The sequence below is a fragment of the Coturnix japonica genome, chromosome 3 (assembly GCF_001577835.2).
Source record: "Coturnix japonica isolate 7356 chromosome 3, Coturnix japonica 2.1, whole genome shotgun sequence".
NCBI classification, from domain to species: Eukaryota; Metazoa; Chordata; class Aves; order Galliformes; family Phasianidae; genus Coturnix; species Coturnix japonica.
The window spans coordinates 25,257,116-25,273,290 of NC_029518.1; the positions used below are offsets into that span (position 1 = coordinate 25,257,116).

A 16,175-nucleotide genomic window follows, 5' to 3' on the forward strand; every position below is an offset into this window, starting at 1 on the left:
CACCAGCCAGGGAGAGCTGTAAAAGCTGTGAGTTTTTTTTTTTTTTTTTTTTTTTTTTTTTTTTTTTTTTTTTTTTTTTTTTTTTTTTTTTTTTTTTTTTTTTTTTCTTCTTTGCTTTGGATTCTACTGAACAAGGAGTCTCAGGGATTCACACACTTGGACTTTACTGAATCAGGCTGCGTCTGCCAAGCAATCTAGTCTGCATTTTGGTTAGCTGAAGATCAACCAGGATTTTTCTGATTAAATCTACTTCTGAATAAAAGAATGCATGGCATAGAAAGAAGGTCTAAATGCCTGTCTGAGACTATTCTACTGAACCAGGGATAAATGTTGCTTCTCAAAGGTAAGTGCTATTTTCTTCTTATATGGCATGTAAACTATATAGCTATAATACAAGATATATGCAGATACATACAGAGAACTTCTATATATAATTACTTCTTTGATGGCAAGAAAATATGTTGCTGTTCATTTTAAAAGCATTGGAGAAATGTATAACTTTATCTTTCTGTTAATGTCGGTCTTGATAGGAATGTTCCTGTAGAGATATGGATCTTTGTTCAGCTTCTGCTTCTCTCTTCTTGTGATAAGGCAGTTCAAAAAGAATATATATATTTTAAGTGCCAAAGGGCATTTTTTCATGACAGTTTTGAAACAGTGATGGAAAGACCTTTGAAAGAAAGGATAGTAGTTTGTTTTCTAATACAGGAAAAAAAAAGAGAAATAGAGTAAAGCTGCAGAAGTTATTTCAGCTTTCTGGTAGAATTTAGTAAATCCTGTAAAGCTAAGGAAGAACTTTGCTGGACAGGTCAGCTCTGCTGTATATAAAAACATATAGTAGACAAGTGAGGACCTTGGTAAATGTCATATAAAGAGATGGAAGCCACAGAGAAAGGTAGAGGAAGGAAGGGGAAGAGAGGTGTGGAAGGACAGCAAGTACTCAGTTCCGTACTCAGTGTCACAGAGGTCAGTGCTCTTGGTAAGGTGATGCCAGTGATGATGGACATCAAAAATTGGCAAGGTGAACATGCCAGGGATGGGAAGGTATACAAACAGGTATATGCTATGTCATGTCTGTCTGACGTCATCAGACATATATTCTCTCTATGAGATTAGCTGCAATTTGGGTTGGGGGGAGCCTCTTTATGGCAGCACAGGATAAGAAGCAGCAAAATTGAAACTGAATCTCTCCCTAACTTGCATGGACACATGCACACCTTTGTATTACAAAGCAAGTGTGTGATTGAATAAAACAACAGAGAAACTAAAGGGGAGTGCAGACATCGGTGGTTCAGTCAACAAGTCTTAATATGATGAATTAGTAAACTGAAAATGTAAAGCGAGTAGTTATGGTAAGACATTCAAAGAAGGGTTCTTACACTGAGTAACTCCTTCCTACCCAAAGAAGGTACATAACACTGCTTTAAAGCAAGATACTATTATTATTATTTATTTTGCCAGGACTTACTTAGTCTTCTCTAAACATTATTATTTTATTTATTTATTTTTAGGGCAGCATAATATGGAGATATTTAGAATGGGCTTTATTTTTCCTACTCCATCTTTGGAAACAGTAGAAGAGAATAACTCTTCTGATGAGAACAGACAGGCTTTGAAAGGCAAACAATATGAACCACTTAGATTTAATAAAGTCACAATTGATTAAATTGACACATCTTAATTTTATTATAGAGTGCTTATTAGATAAATCCGACAGATACCATGCAACTGCCATTGGTATTTTCTGTTTCTCAGGAAGGAGGAAATACTGCAGGTTATCAGTATTCTCGTGAACCTTGTCATGTACAGAAGATATGTTTAAGCAAATTTGAGCCTGTGGTGAAAGGGAAGAGAGACCGGTAATTATTTTTGCTCTTGCTGTGTTTCAGGCTGTTTAGGGTTCCACTGTTTACAGTTTGCCCTGGGTTGGTGGTTAGTTTGCATTGCCTACAGATCGCCACTTGAGCACAACAGAGTGCTTTCTATGTTCATGGTTGCAGCAAAGAAAAGCTCCAGACCTATTAAATTGCTACTAATTCTCAGGAAAGGAGGAGATGAAATCTAATATAGACAACAATGCAAGGAGACAGAGAAGAACTCATTATATTCAATAGAGCCTTTATTTTGTCAAGGAATCCCAGCAAAGATCTCTACATTCTCTGTCTCTTTCTCTCTAAGTCTCAGAAGCAATAGCTGTCCCGCTCCACTCGCCAGCACAGCTCTGTTGTCTTTTGGGCAGCTGTACCTGCCATCACACAGGGTCTGGATCTGCTGGACACACTCAGGCTGTCAGTCCTGGGTGTACTGGGTGGGACAGGAAATGTGTCCCTTTTCCAGAGCCACCATTTGCTGCTATCCTCTCTGCCCCACAGCATTATTGCTTCTTGTTTAAATTTACATTTGGAACATGATTTTTCCCAATGGGCAGCACAAACAGCTCATGTAACCCTTCCCAACAGTCCCTGCTCTGCCTGCTGCACTGATGGGACCCCCGCTGACAGCTTTCTGGCAGCCCCTGTCAAAGAGCTGCCACTCTCTCTGTTTGTAGGGGCTTTCCAGCCACTGGACCACTGACTGTGTCTTGCAATGTAATGGTGTTAGATTCTTCTGATTGCTTGTTTTGTTTTGTTTGTTTGTTTGTTTTTGTAGGAAAACAAAACAGAACATAAAACACAGTACACGAGTTTAAATTTATCAAATTTTAACCAGCTGTAGGCAAAGGTGGGAATACACTTCAGGTGTCTTAGATTGAATTTAACTACCCAGGGAGGAGCTGCAGCTTGACACCTCTCAAAGCTACATTTGTTTTCCACCTACATAGAGGGGAGGGAGGGGATGGTGACAGTGCCTGCCCACCCCCATCTGCCTCCACCCCCCCTACCCCCCCTCCCCCTCCAAAGAGAAATATCTCATTGCTTATTGTTAATGCAGTAGAACCTTGACGTGCAGGCTTGACCATCTGTAGGAGCAAAAGGATAGTTTGTTGTAACTTTGTACTCAGTCTTCTTCCTGGCTTGAGCATTCAGCCTTGCTTGTCTTGGGTTCACGGTGGTGTGCTTCATGTGGTTATCTTTATGGAGACAGTGACTGTCCTATTGATGCTGGACTGAAAAGCTGTGACACTATTTGTGAAAGGCATGAGGAAACCATCCATAATTCCTTCAAACCAGTCTTGATCACCCTGTTATCTATTCCCCAACACCAAATCAGTCATTACTGTTTACCTTATGTCTCTCATTTACCTTAGACACATAGTCTCTAATTATTGTGACTAAAGATCTCACAACAGTGCTGGGGTTTACTCTATCAACATCCAGGTATGAACATGCTGAACGGCCTCCAACCATCAACTGAAACTTGGGACAGAAATTAGGGTAGCATCTGGTTGTAATGCATCCAGCATGATGCAGCACTTCACCAAAGTGCAAGTTGTCACTCTGCTACCCAGCACTTTTCCACCCAGGATGCACAGGAGGAGTGGTATTTCTGCTTCTAAGAACTGAAATTGCCATCTATGTGGGAGGCTGCCAAAACTCTACATGAAAATTTACAGATGTAAACACACCATTAAAAGGCCCACAGTAATAAAGTATGGAAAACTGGGAAAAAGGTATGTCATTTTCTGCTTCGATAGGAGCAGCAGTTGTCTCCATACTTCAGAATATTTGTGTGACAGTGTGTCAAATTTTTCTTTCTTCCTGTCATTTTCTCTGTCCTATCCATGATCCTGGTCTCTGATGATACCCTCATCTTGATGCAAAGTCATTTGTGAGAAATCCAGGATGCCAACTCCAGAATATGAAACGAGCAACAGCAATTTAAATGCTCAGAAGTCAGAAAACATCTTTTAATTAAAAATGCTGATTTGAAAACATGCGCTGTTAGAGTCTGGTCCTATGTAGAATTCCTGTTGACCTAGATAAAAGACAGAGCTGCACAGGAATTTTTTAGTGAAAACTGTGCTTGTTTTTCTCATTAAAAATATAGACTTATTAAAATTGAAACATGTTTGGGAAGCAATCAGGTATATGAATTTCCTGATTGGTTAAAACAAACAAACAGAAATTGTAGGGAGAAAACTGTCAGAACCCCCCGTCCTACATTTTTTGGAAGAGGAATTTGGTAATTTCTTTCCAGTTTCTGCATTTTGTATCAAAATTGAAAACAATTCACATAAATTCTGATCTTAGGAGGTGCTGTGCTCAAATCCCATTTTTCTAAATTCCTGGTATATCTGTCAGTTGAACTAAACATTCCAAACTCATTAGAAGACTTACATTCTTTTTATCTCAGGTTGGGCCAGGACAATTTTCAGCACTTTCATTCACATTCATGGAACCAGACAAATTTGCCTGCCAAGTCCTACATGGACATCAGTTTATTTGCTAAAGTGGGATTGTGCTAGGAGCATCGTGTCAACATATGCTATGGGATACCAAGGCCTCAGAGTGTCTGCTCTTGAAACCAGTCCTCGATACATAAGCTTATCTGCTGAGAGGTCATGCTAACTAAATAAGAGCAGACATGAAAGGATGGCTGCAGCTATGGTAGGAGAAGTACAATGGGAGCATTTAGGATGCTTCTGCTAATCACTCCTCAGGGCAGAACTGGTCCTTAATCCTCAGGCAGATGTTCTGCTATCACCACGGTGTGATGGAAAAAGGTGAGATGAGGAGAGGGCCCTGTAATAGCAGTGAATCCAAGGCCACGGATTCTGGTTGGTCAGAAGGTGAGAAGCAGAGCTGGTGCATCCCAGTGCACACCGACATAGGTGCTGAGCTGCACAGAAAGCTGGATTAAGGATAAAATCAACAGAAAGTACGAGATGGTTGAAAGCACCTTGTCTATTTTAATAGCACTAAAATCCCTAGAAAACACGTGTGTGGCACTGGTGCAGAGAGTTATCAGCGTGACTTTTTTCCCCTGAAGCCAGAGGAGGTAGGTCGGGGCTGAACAAAGTCTTTATGTGCAGGTCTAAGACAAATTGCCACAATAGTCTAGTTAAGACTGTGGAGGCTGAGTAGACTTTGTTCTGAAAAAAAAAAAAATAGATTTTGGAAGACTTCAGTATGGTCAAGATGTATACTGTGGAAATCAGACACATGATACTGGAGGTAATGCATTTACTGGAAAGGAAATAAAAAATATTTCCTCTCACACTTTTAGAGCTGCATTTTGCTCAGACAAGCTCAGGAGCAAGGAAGCTCAGAATGGCATAAGGTGCAAATTGTCTCTAGCCATTTTCTAGTCATGTCTAAGCTTGTCAGAAAAGCTTTGGTCTGTGTGTCAGTCAGAATGAGTAATCCTTCTTTTGTTGCTGTCTAAAGATAAAAATTAAGAATGAGAAAGAAAAAAGAGGATGTCTTAAACTTGTCTCTTCCTCTGCTGTGCTGGAAGGACAAGTGGGTTGTGATATCAGTGAAAGGGCAGCACCTGTACATGCAATAGAAAGGAAAAACAGACTATACCAGAATTTATATTGGATCCTACTGTTAACAACCTAAAAAAATGTATCTGCCCTTTCAGTACAGAATGAAAACAATGAGCAGTCAAATGGCAAAAGGAAAAGTCAAGAGGGAAAAAAAAGCCTGTCATGCCTTGCTCAGCAGTCTGTGTCTGGTTTGAAAGCAGCCAACAACAAACGTCTGTCTTCTCAGAGATAAAAATCAAAACCTTCCCAACCATTTCTGTATTCATTTGAACTCCTTCCTTTTGTGAATATTCCTATGACTTGCTAAATACATGCAATGCTCAGATAGAACTGCATGGTTTATATGTCTAACAACTTTACAGAGACAAAAAATGAAAATGGACAAATTGTATTGATAGGATATAAGCTGTCTGGTCTGACGCCATTTTGTGTTTTCCTAAACTGGTGGCTAGGTGGCAATTTGTGTGAGTTATCTTCAGTGCAAATGAATGTTATTACCATTACTGGCAGATATTTACTGCATGTTGTTTTTTAAATAAGGGTACAACATTGATTCTTTGCTCTCCAAATAATTGACTGCACTTTCTCCCTGTAGTGAAGTCAGATAACTCCTCTGGAAATGTTCAGTAGAAATACATGCTGAAGTCCCTGAAACTCTTATGAAGGAGAGGCTCATGGGTGTTTACAGGCTATCTATAATCAAAATATCTTGCAGATATCTCTGAAATATCTCAAACACAGTGAGGTGTACAGGTATTTTTTAATCCCATTTTGCATAATTGAGGAGAAGACCAAGCCATGAGCACTTCAGTTCACACATACTTTACAAGGGCAGTATGAACTTTTCTTGTCACCACAACCACACCTTTTCTTCACAGCTCCCCAAATTAATTTTGACAGTGATATCTTCTTGGCTTGAAGGAAAAGGTTATTGAGGAACTTCATGATTATGTGCTGACTAGGAGTCACATAGAGGGTGAGTTTTGCTTGTTTGTGGTCTGCTGGTACCTCAGCCTGCTGCTTCTCCAGCCAGTGGGAGGAAAGGAAATTTCAGATATCCCATTAAATGACATTCTCCTGCAGATCTAGGTGTAGGTGACAATTTCATGTGAATTGGACAGAACTGACTTTACTCTCAGAGGGTCGAGGCAGAGAGTAAAGATCAGACCAGTGGATATTCAAGAATGGAAATGCACTCTGGGCAAAGGGGGTCACACATAAAGAAAGCCCAGAGAAATGTTAATAAGGTAAATGGGAAGATAAAAAGAAGTAACAGTGATACAGCCAAGAAGATGTTTCTGTCACTTTAGATATTTGTATGACCCTTCTCACTGCAGTCAGAGTGCCTGATTAAGGTAAAGAAGGGCTTATGACATGTCTCTTTAGTCATCCTGTTCATGAGTAGGTGATCCCTCCTTGAGCCACTGTGGGGTGCTTTATTTGTCACATCTAACCTGTTTTTTTATGAGTGTGGAAAAGGTATTCAAGCTCTTTGTGCATTTGTTTCCATTTTCTCCATCTTCCTTTCATCTCCCTGAATAAGTGAGGAAATGGGAGTGCTTTTCTATTTTTTTCCTTTTTTTTTTTTTTTCTTTCTTTTCATTGCACCAAACACAAAGAGTTTCTTCTCAGTGAGCTGATGAGTCACTTGTTAACAATTATAAACCTTTCCTTCAACTCTTCATAAAACCTAGCAACCAGCTTCCAAATTACAATGTGAGACCCTCTAAAATGTGATGGACTCATCTTCATATGGTATCTTTTCCACAGTACAAATGATTCTATGTTTTGTTTATTTTTATTTTTTTTTGGTATTGTTTTAATCTGCTTGATTCCATGAGTAGTGTAACATAGGTCTGTGACAGACCTATGGATTTGTGGCTCGGGAAACTTTACTGTTTTTTTTTTAGATTGTATCATGAAAAGGAAGAATTCTGTTCCTCTTCAAAAAGGCTGAAGTAGGATATGGTAAATTGCTGTGCATTGGTCATTTCTACTCTTCATCAGTGTCCTACCACAGAATGGAAAAATCAAAGTTACTAAAAATCCTATCTCAGCTATAGGATTTACATTTAAAAAAATAAATAATGCCCTCAGGTCATGAAAGAGCTGCTGCAGTTCTTCTCAGAATTGATCTGATCTCGTTTGACACATCCTGCTACTCTCATGTTGCTGTAGTAATGTTAAATCATAGATGGATCAATCAGTGACCTAACAGAAACTGAGCCCTTCTTGAGGAAGGTGTAAGGGCCCTTACACCATTGTCTTGCTAAGCACTGAAGAAAGAACTGATCATTAGAACTTACTCAGGCTTTGCTGTCTCTATAACCTCCAGAGTTTTGTTACTCGTTTTACTTTTGTCCAATTGTGTTTATTTTAAGGAATTACTTTCAACTCTTCACTTGTTGGAGTATGTTGCAATTGTGATGCTCTTTGTACACACATTAAACTTGCAGTTTTCCCACAAAAGTCCTTCCAATTATGAAAATATATTTTTAAGAAAAAGCTGGATAAAAGCCTCCCAAATTTAGTACGTAGTGTAGCTGAACACACATGCACTCACAATCATTCTCTTTTTCCCTTATATTGACAGGTACATAAAGAACAAAAATGAGTGCTGCAGCCAGCTGCTGTACTTAAATGTGTCCTGTCTTGTTGGCTTAGGCAAAATGAGAATTGCATCCTGAGAATTCAGATCTGCAGCAAATCAGGTCTTCATAAACTTGTTTCTTCAGTCAAGTTATTTCAAAATGGTAATCTGTTCTGCGGTCATGATCAAAGCTCATTATGCCATCTTTGCAATGTCTTGAGTTACAGGTGGCAAAGACATTTGAGAACAATAGAACAGTTCTGAACCTTTGTTTCCTTTCCATCCATTCCTGACTGAATTTTTAAAGCTTTTCTGACATTTAAACAAAGCATCTGAGAGCTATTTGGGAAGAATTAATATGAGATCTTAGATTGTCATTCTCAGAATAACTTCCAATTTCTTCAAAACAATCTCTCCTGTAGCAATAAATGTACTTTATACCATATCTTAGGATCTTTCTAATGTTATTTTTATTTTCTTTCTTTTTCTTTTCTTTGTATAGTTTGATTGTTCTTTTGACTTTATTTGTTTGCTTCTTTCTTTCTATAGTCATATCAGATATAACTGTTTACTTTGCCAACATGTAGTTCCTTTGTGACACTCTTGTAATAGAGTAACAGATACAGCTGAATCCTTATGGTGTATAAGTTGATATAATTATACTAATTTGAGATGAGGAAAGAATATATCAGCTTCTTGTATGAATTTGAAGATTGATACCCAGGAGGAAGATGGCTGCTTGTACTTCTGTTGACATATGCTAAGCTTTGGATGACATTAAGTGGCATTTGTCACTTGAATTCTAGATACTCCCATTAATTTTACTGAGATTTGTGCAATTAATAAGATTTCAAAATGCTCATTAACTTTACTTAGATTTGTACAATTAGTAAAAATTTCAAAATGTTTTTGAAGTATTTTGATCAGTCATAGAATGAAGCAGCAACTATATCACATGTGATTTGGATGACCAACAATCTGAACACATTATGAACAGTGATTAAGAAAATCATGAGTATTCGTAATCTGAAAAACAGAATTTCCAAATACACATGAAATGACTAAATCATTAATAATAATAAAAAGATTAAATCACAACAAATATTTTGAACAGTATTTTTCTAATAACCATCACTAAAATTAATTAAAATAGAACATTGATCTTTATAAAAATAAATGCATTTTAATGCTGATATTCAGTTAGTCCCAAAGAAATACAGTACCAGTCCCTGTGTCATGTATATATATAAGTAGATCTTCACTTATTTTAAGACAAAGTCAGAAAAAATGAGCATAACCTTATAATGATTGCTTTGGCTTTAGAGTAAAAGTTTCACAGGAAAAAACTCATGAAGACTTGGTAAAACTTGCCAAAACATGTTTGATTGCATAGACAAAAAAAATAGGACGACCATAAGGATTACAGTTTGTTTCTGTTTAGGAACATTTTCTCTTTTTTATATAAGAAGTTAAGTTGATTCTTTAATGGAAATGGCAATCCCCAATGAAATGCTCAAAATCATTATATATGTGTCTATAAATGCATACTGTATCTGTGTGTGCATATGGCTAGATGTATTATTATCTGTAAGAGCAATCTGCTTTTCTCTTCTGCTTTTGCATTAGTAGATAATAAGAATGTATATCATAGACCTGTTTTACGACTAAGTATACCAATGTTTATGAAGTTCTTAGGTTATGGAAAGGCTAGGTAGATGAAGTATAGAACCAAGGGGTAAGTCTACACTGTTAAAATGAGAGAGGTGGTTTAACAAGAAGTGATGAAGAATTTCCAATCAACTTTTTCACAGAAGAATAGTTTTTGTAAAATAAAATCTCACTATTTGGCAACATGTTTACTTTAATTTATACTACTATATTTAATTCAACTGGATAGATGTACAGATGATATCATTTCTCACTGTAGAGTTTCTCTTCCTTCCTTTCTCATATACTATTTTCTTGCTCTGGTAGGTTTGTTCTTACTGGCTGATTACACATTAAGGGAACAGATTGTTCAACTACTTCTCCAAATAAAATAGGTTGTAAAAATGCTGAATTTGCTTTAAGGTTCACAGGACTGTTAATATGAAGGTAACATAGCAATGGAAGTGTAGTAGTATAGTAGAAGATTTGGACTATGAGAAGGCAGGCTATAATAGTTCCACATCTTATTTTGATTATTGTAATTAACCTCTGAATTCCTTCTGTAAAGAAGCAGGGAGCAGAGGGCTCTGACAATGGCTGATCAAGAAAGACTTGAAAAGGAAAGACACGAGACTTCACCAACAATAATTCTCTAAGGGCTGAAAAGTAAAACAGCTAAGTAAGGGAGAGAGAATGTTACCAGCGGTAGAAGAGCCACATGCAGCAGTTCAGTGCTGTCTGTGTTAGAAATGCCTTTGTCTGGTGCAAAGTTAATTTTACTTATACTTCAACATAAAAATTATAATCATCCCACTTTTAAACGTTTTTAGATATTATCTGTAACAGTTGACACATCTCTCTCAGACACAGGAAAGGGGAATAAAGTGTTACTGGTAATTAAACTAAAATCTTCCTGAAAAGAAGAGCTTTTTGGAACTGTGCATTATTATGCTGATACTCAAGTAGAAACTCGGTAAACATTCACTGCATCTTCCATTAGGTTCAGAGAAAGGGTAAATAAATTGATCCTTAGTATTTTCCATGTATATAGGTGTATGGTAATTGCTGAGTCACAGCCTGAACCACTGATTGAACACCTGAGGAAATGGACTAGGTCAGCCCTAGGAGCACAGTTGACGGTAATTCAACTGTGCAACTGGAAGGAATGGAGCCTGGCTGCACCTCTTTTAGACCTTATTAGTCTGACTGCCACCCTGGAAGGATCTTTTTTCCGAAGGGCCCTCTGTTGTGCAGTTTTCCCTTTTCAACTGTGCTAGTCCCTTCATCATTGTATCTCTTGTAACATCATTCCTTTGCATTGATCATTTTGATAGTTACGATTAGGTTATTGTTACTATTTTATAATTGGAGGATTAAAAAAAAAAAACAAAGGCAAAGAATTGCACAGGTATCTGACTGTGCCTACACCAGTAAGCCCTCTAAAGAGCTTCATTTAAGCTATCATTTCAGCAAGGCTATTATGAATATGACATTCATAAAGCAAACATTAGGTAAAGTAAAAGGTATCATACCCATTTTTTATGATTGTTTCTATGCTTTAATGGAGTTGAAAAAGATAGTCGCTACATTAATTACCTTCCTGCTTATTGTTACTTGGCTTGTTCAGCAGTAGTTTGAGAAGGACATGAAGACACTGGTATCAGTATACAGACAGCTTATATATAACTTCTATAGAAAAAAATGAGTAAAATTAATCCTCTTCAAAATTTTTAATTGGTTGTTAAAACCAGTAAAATTTTTCTTATGTCTGTTGATCTCAGTCTTATTTTCTGTACAAGACTGCCTGTAAGTCTGTGCTGACGCACAACAACTAGAAATACGCCAACAAAACCAAGGAGGTTCAACACAGCTGTCAATCACTAATTTCACATTTGGCATAATTTGGCTAAACTGTAACTATTCCCTTATTGTGTAGGCTTACTGGCTGGTCTTGACGTGTTTTTACCTCAGTTACTCAAAGCACAATCACACACCTCCAAGACTGTTAGTTTGATTGTTCCTTTTAGTTCCTCAAACAAACCATCTCCAATGACATTCAATCAAATGCATTGCCTGTGCAAAGTTGTTAGTGTTGAGATCTCACTCTGACTCCCCTCATTATGCAGTCAGTAGCAGTATGTTAACTTGTTTTCCTTGATGCGAAGGCTGTTAACATGTGGCTACAACAGCAGTGAAAAGCGAAGATAGGTATTCAAAGATAATGATTGTGATTAGCGCATGTAGCCCGCAAGAGAACAACAGCACTTACTATAGATGGCTTACTCCCCAAGCTGTCTATAAACTGGTGACTTGTGAATGCCTGAGATTTTTCAGGTGACACTTCATTCATTCTTTCATTTACTTTTCTGTATCACTGAATTAGAATGTTGGAAGGAAGAGTTTCTGGCTGAGTGACAAAATCTGATTTGCTGAGATTTCTTCCTGAGCTCCCCTCACTCAGGAAATAAATTTCATAGCTCCCTAGAAAATGCTGTTTTCTGGCTGCTAAAGAGTGGTGCTGTTTTGTAGGTGCAGCAAATTCTTGTCCAGTAATGTTAAATAGGCTATTGCCTTTAGAGCTAAAAGTGTATAAAAGACAGTCACCCAGTGCAGTCTCCTGTTTGTTCACAGCAACCCACATAGATCCAGCATGAGTTTCTAAGCGACTTCAGTGCTTTTACCAATAGCATTTCACAAGTCCTGGAAAAGGAACTGGAAATACTGCAGAGATAAGCAGGATATATGTATGGAGCAGTTTTTGCACAAGGAATGATTGAGCAGCCTTTTCACAACATAGCCAGGAGAGGATTTATTTACTGTGTCCAGTTTTGGGCCCCTCACTGCAAGAAAAGCATCAAAGCCCTGGAATGTGTTCAAAGGAGGGCAACAAAGCTGGTGAGGGGTCTGGAGCACAAGCCTTATGAGGAATGGCTGAAGGAGCTGGGAATGTTCAGCATGGAGAAGAGGAGGCTCACGGGAGACCTTATTGCTCTCTATAACTTCCTGAAGGGAGGTTGTAGTGAGCTGGGGGTCAGCCTCTTCCCTTGCATCATTAGTGATAGGACTAGAGAGAATGGTTTCAAGCTGAGGCAGGGGAGATTCAGGCTGGGCATTAGGAAATACTACTTCTCAGAATGGGTGGTCAGGCACTGGAATGGACTGCCCAAGGAGGTGGTGGAATCACCAACCCTGGGGGTGTTCAAGGCACGATAGGATGTTGTGTTGAGGGACATGGTTTAGTGGGAGCTATTGGTAATGAGTGAACGGTGGGACTGGATAATCTTTTAGGTCTTTTCCAACCTTGGTGATTCCACGATTCTATGATTTACTCTGGCTTGATATGTTAAATATATCTAAGACTTTGAATGATACTTCTATGCCTTGTCTCTTCTAATATAAATCTTAGAAGACTGTAGATGAACCTGGCAAGTGACAGATCCAGCACAAATGAGAAAAACATCTTTTCACTTGGGATTTTGAAAAGCTGCAATAAAAATGTGGAATGTTTTCATGGATTTATAGATCAGTGGATCAGCCGGAAAACTAAAGAGAAACAATACTTTTTTTTTTCCTAAAAGAATAAAGACAGTATCTTTACTTAACAGTGTTAGCTATACTACAAGAAACTAAAAGTTAGAGAAAGAAAGAGCATTCTGAGAAATGGTCATTGCAGTCTTTTTGTGATTTTAAGTTTTTTACTTGTTTTATCTTATTGACTACTAGTACAGATAAGATCCTGGTCTAAATATACTTTTGGCACAATGTAATTCAGGCATCTGATTTGACTTTGTGTACTCTGCTTTCCACATTTCTTACAGCACAGACCCATGCAGTATTTGTCTGAGCTCACAGCTGTACCCTATCTGTGCTTCAGCAGGGTAAAAAGAGGTGTTAATTACTCATTGCTTCCAAGCCTGAGCACACAGGGTGATCTTGTACCTGGGTATTTGAATTGAGCTACACTACTGAGTTCATGAAATTATTAGCACCACTGATGTGAAAGCAGTGATGACATAATTATGGTCTCTGGCTTGAGTAATTCAGATAGTTATGGCTCTTCACACAGCATTAAGTGAAAGTTGTTTTATCTTCATTTTGGAATTGGAGCTGCTTCAGTTTGTTGTTTTGGTGGGAGCATCAGGAAGTTTGTGCAGTGCTGGAGCAGGTAGGTCTCTTCTTACTTCTTGGCAAGAGAGAACACTGGGTTGTATTTCAGGTCTATTTAAGACAAAAAGAAGCAAAAGTGTGTTCTGACTATTCCTTTGATAAACTGTTGACTTTGGAAACTGAGAGTGAAAACTTGTAAATCTATGGAAGAGAGGCTCTGGTGTGTCCAGAGTAGAGGCCTGTTGGAAGGTTACAGTTCCTGATGGATGAGGTTTTGCAGGGTGCTCAGCTGTGCTCAGTCTGTGTTTCAGGTTGGGAGGCAAACATGTGGTAGGGGAAAATTCTCCAGGTAGATAACTGTCCTATTAACAGATACTTTAGCAATAACCTGTGCTGCTTCAATCTGTGGTATTACTTGTGTGCTTATTTCCTGACTGACCTCTATATTATAAGGCTGAGTAATTCAGTGGCATGAGCCTTACATCTCCAGAGAAGTTTCCTTTGAACAGTTCAGTTCTTCATAACATCTTTGTCTATTATTTCATGTAAGATGTTCATGGTTGATCTATCTTGGAAATGAATTCTTAAACAGGAAGGAATAGAGGGAGCAATTCAAATCAAGTTGCAAAAGGACTGGTAAAAAACAGCTGTTTCAGAAACAGGAGTTAATTCCTTTCTTCAGGCTGATGCATCTTGTTTTGTTAAAATCCTTTAAGTTACAAGCTGTAAACAGACTTCTCAAGACTTAGAATGTAAGAATGTTATATGGTATGTGCATATAGAAAGTCATGGAAGTATCATTCTAAGCACAGTAGAACTAATGTACTGAAATGTCTTAATTTTCACTAAATCCATGGAGTGTTTGCCATCTGAGGCTAAGTGTTCAACATTTATTTTATTTTTTTTTGGCAGGAGGGGAGTAGTTGCTGTTGAGCTAATCTGAAAGCCCAAGGACTTTCTGAGTTATTTTATGAAATAGTTGGGCCCAAGAAGGGGACTCTTTCATCAGAATTCTTCATGCTCTTCTGTATGCATTGACTATCAGTGAAATAAATGAAGCTGGGTCAGAAGACTGTTTACACATACAGACATTAACCATTGGTTTTTCACCTGGAATATTAGAGTAAGGACCCCTTTACCTGAGATCACCACAACCATTTTTACCCTATTGACCTCTCTCTTTCTCTCCCACTCCATCCCCTATTTATTTAATTACTAGAAACTTTAGACTTGTGTGATGTGGTAGGATAAAACCAAACCTGTTCCTGAAGAGAAAATAGTGCTGGCGCTTTTTCTAATGTGAGCATTTACAGAATTGCTAGTGTGTCCTGATGTCTGTGTTTAGAAATTACTCAATAGAATTATCAGATACTTTATTTATTTATTTTCTCTCTTGTGTTTGCCTGCTCAATTTTTCAAGAGCTAGCTTTAGGCTGAACATACAGAAAAGATTTTCTGACAGCAAGATTCATTAGGCTGTGGAATAATCTCCCAAGGGAGCTGACAGAAACTTTGCCACGTAAGATTTTTAAAAGCAGCTAGGAAAAAGATGCTTTTTAAAAATGTACCGTGAAACATACTCCCATAGTACAGAGAGAATGGAGTGTCTTGACAAGGCTATCTTTTTATATCTAGTTTCTGTAGATATTTGCACAGAAACACGAGCATTGCTAATTAACTGCTCATCTGTTTCATGTGCTTATGGCTTATCAGCTATAGTCAAATCCCATCTGCCACTTGAGGACAATTAAGTGGGCTGAGAGTCATCATTTTATGACTGCACCTGGCTACGAGGAGGTATTCCAGATGGACAGTATGGGAAGCAGGAGACACCTAGGAGGGAGGGGGAAAGCTGTCTATTCAATAAGCCATTGAAAGTTGTTCTAAATGCATTCTTGTAAGAAACAAAAATATTGTTTCAAGTTTGTTCTAGTGGAATGGTATAAAATCCATATGTGTGGTTTCAGAATCAATATCAGAGCTGTGAATTTTGCATTAACTAAGGTTTTTGTCTGCAGCTTTGTATCACGTTTGTCACTAGCAGCCATTGTAACTGGGGGTAGGCAAGGAGGTTAGGAAATTGCAAGAGCTGACTGAAAGAAAGCAAATAGTGTGAATGCGGTTAGAGAAGTAAAAGACTAGGTGTGTCCATATTATCAAACGGTACTCAAAGAATCAGTCTGTACAAAAATTAGTGATACTACAGCATGATACTTTGTCTTGGGTCTGTTTGAGTCCCAGTCCTGGAAACATATCTGCATTATAAATAATCAGGCTTAGTTGTCTATGGTGCTTTCATAACTCTCACTTAGCTGCTTTTGCATTCAGGCCGTTCTTGTTGTGTGCTGCGTATGGCTTATATGCAAGGGCTCTTTCAATTTAGTGAGAAAATATGTAATG

The 16,175-nt window shown here is 38.0% G+C and overlaps 1 protein-coding gene across 1 annotated transcript in view; it reads left to right on the plus strand.

Annotated features, from left to right (window-relative positions):
• The window catches only part of LRFN2 (leucine rich repeat and fibronectin type III domain containing 2), a 146,593-nt gene that overhangs the window by 2,433 nt on the left and 127,985 nt on the right, over window positions 1–16,175 (plus strand). Inside the window, exon 3 of the mRNA XM_015857544.2 lies at window positions 136–343. The gene's annotated coding sequence lies outside the window, so the exon portion shown is untranslated. The remainder of the gene's footprint in view (window positions 1–135; window positions 344–16,175) is intronic.